The 2,900-nt window shown below is 43.7% G+C and overlaps 1 pseudogene; it reads left to right on the top strand.

The window, feature by feature from the left end:
* The first annotated feature begins 256 nt into the window (after positions 1–256).
* LOC147606717 (glutamate decarboxylase pseudogene) lies at positions 257–1,262 on the top strand (annotated as a pseudogene).
* Positions 1,263–2,900: the final 1,638 nt, after the last annotated feature.

The following is a 2,900-nucleotide window of genomic DNA, read 5'->3' as shown; positions in this document are numbered from 1 at the left end:
CTCTGTACATAAGTGTGGTGTGAATTATGGAGTTTTATGCTGATGGTAGACCTTGTAGTAGGGAACACCCTTCTCAACATGTATGGAAATGTGAGAGCATGTATGATGTAAGGATTGGTTTTGAAAGAATGCCCTTTTGAGATATCGTGTCTTGGAATGCCATGATTTCTTTTCTTACTCGGAATGAGCAAAACAAGGAGGCTCTGGGTTTGTATGATGAGATGCACTGTTGGAGGCTCGGGGTTGGCCTGGGCATTAATAAGGCAATGATGAAGCTAATGGAGGGAAAGGTCTTGGGTGGTGGCTTTCATTTCCACCACCCAGAATTAAGAACAAGGCTGAGAGATGGATACTATGTGATGGATCCTGAGAAGGCAGTCCAGCTAGTGAATGAGAACACCATCTGTGTGTGCACGATTCTAGGTTCCACATACAATGGGGAGTTTGAAGATGTGAAGCGTTTGAATGATCTGCTTGAGAAAAAGAACAAGGAAACAGGATGGGACACTCCAATTCATGTGGATGCGGCCAGCGGTGGTTTTGTGGTACCATTTTTGTACCCGGAGATAGAGTGGGATTTTAGGTTACCATGTGTGAGGAGCATCGATGTGAGTGGTCACAAGTATGGCCTCGTGTACGCAGGGATTGGGTGGGTAATATGGAAGAGCAAGAAAGACCTGCCAGAGGATCTCATCTTCCAGGTGAACTACCTTGGGGCAGACCAGCTCGCCTTCACTCTCAATTTCTCCAAAGGAGCTAGCCAAATCATTGCAGAGTACTATCAGCTCATCCGTCTAGGGTTTGAGGGTTACAAGAGTATAATGGACAATTGCCGTTCCAATGCCAAGATGTTGTGTGACGGGATTCTCAAAACTGGGAGGTTTGATATTTTGTCAAAGGAGGTGGGCGTGCCAGTGGTGGCATTCTCTCTCAAGGACAAGAGCGAACACGATGAGTATGAGATTGCAGACAACCTTCACAGGTATGGTTGGATTGTGCCTGCCTACACTATGGCTCCGGATGCACAGCATGTGAGTCTACTGAGGGTGGTGATCAGAGAGGACTTCAGCTGCACCTTAGCGCAACGCCTAGTGAACGACATCAACAGAGTGCTAGAGTACTTGGATGCTCGGCCCCCCAAGCTGATTGAGTCTGTGGTGGTAGCTACCTTAGCAAAGGAACAACCAAGCTCAAGCCAAGCTCTCATCCATGGCGGGTACCACAAAGCAGCCACAGCACAGCCACCGAATCGGGCAGCATAACCAGGGGCAGCAGTGCAGACGCAAGGTGGCGGCTTGCGTGGCATGCGAAAGAGTTTTTTTTTAAAAAAAGAAAATTTCCGATTAATAAGCTAAAAAAAAGGAGGCGCAGTGTATTCGAATCGGGGGAAATTCGAAATTTTAGCTGCAAAAGGCGAAGGAGCCCAATTCTCTTGCGGGAAAGAAAAGGGGAAAAACCAGAAAACGCAGATAGGAAAGGGGATATGCAGAAACGGGGGGGGAGGAGAGAACCAGAGCTGAATCGAACCAGAAACTCAGAAATTGTGAGGAGCGCTACTGTTTAGGGCATCCTGGGGCTCGAATTAAAGAGAAAATAAAGCTCTATCCAACGTCATGTTCTTCAAAATTCTCACAGTATACAAGTGAAATGAAATGAGAACCTTTGTGAATGCTGAAATTGGTGCATACTGAAGCGAAGCAGAATATGGGGAAAAAGAAATTCATGAGTTCACTTCTTTTTTTTACTCTGAGATAAGTATTTTGTTTATTTTGTTACTTACGATTTCAAAAAAATCGTATAGAGTATATATGGTTTTGGAGAACCATGGAATAGAAAAGCACTGGATTTCGGATTGTTAGACATGGAGTTTTTTTTTAAAAATCACATGAATATGATGTACATATGCCATGTGTCATCTTTTGCCTTGTGAGTTGTTGGAATCTGAAAGCAGGTTTTCATGAGATCAAGAGACATCTTGAAATGATGGAGTTGGCAATATAAGATTTAAGTGATTGGAATGGTCACATGTATATGGAAATCTTTTGTAAATTGTGTTATGTCTACATGTGATATGTTTGAGGCACTTGGAAAAGACAGGAGATCTATGCTTGGAACTGGTCATGCTCATGATACACAATTTATGTGCAATCATCAAGCTGAATTTAGGGAATGATTGAAGTGAATTGGCACTTGTATATGTCATCAAAAATGGAGATGTCTTACGCTCCTTGAAGAGTTATGTGTTTGTGTTTTCTTGGTGGGATTTGAAGCTACTCTCACAGCCAGAAGTCTCGCACTTTCCCAGCGACACCGCCCACATCACGACAGCGCGGGGCAGGGTCCCACACTCGGAGCCTTTCGGACAAGAGACCAACCCATCGGTTCTTCCAAAACCGAACCCGAAAAAAACATCCCTTGCCAGGAAAGCACGCGCGATTCCTCTAGGATAACTTTTCTCTAACATAGTCAAAAGCCTTAACTAACTGAACTGATCTGATCAAACCCGTAAGTCCCATAGTCAGCTCACGGAAAAGATTGTACTTGGATCATAGAGACCAACGCTTTTCTCATTGAGAGGCAGAGCCATTGATTCTTTTCCATAGAACAATTTTTTTCCGAGATTTACTTCATCTACTGAACCAAAATAGAATTGAGTCTCAATTTAGGGATCCATCAGTCCAGCCTATCCAGTCCCATGCGTTAGCCAACCGCCCAACCACAATAGTGATAGGATCCAATAAAGAATTTGGTTAGGTTGTCCCGGGTACCAGGGAAAAGAGTTCCTAGGCCCCCTAGCTAGATATTCATGTAATCTTAAAACTAGTCATACCACTTACACACCCAATATGAAATTACCTTTTTCACAGATTCAACAGCCTTAAAAACAATCATTTAATGAA

The sequence above is a fragment of the Cibotium barometz genome, chromosome 57 (genome assembly GCF_041138505.1).
Source record: "Cibotium barometz isolate CiBa-2024 chromosome 57, ASM4113850v1, whole genome shotgun sequence".
Classification (NCBI taxonomy): domain Eukaryota; kingdom Viridiplantae; phylum Streptophyta; class Polypodiopsida; order Cyatheales; family Cibotiaceae; genus Cibotium; species Cibotium barometz.
The sequence above is the reverse complement of the archived record's forward strand: the minus strand, read 5'-3'. Positions and strand labels throughout refer to the sequence as shown.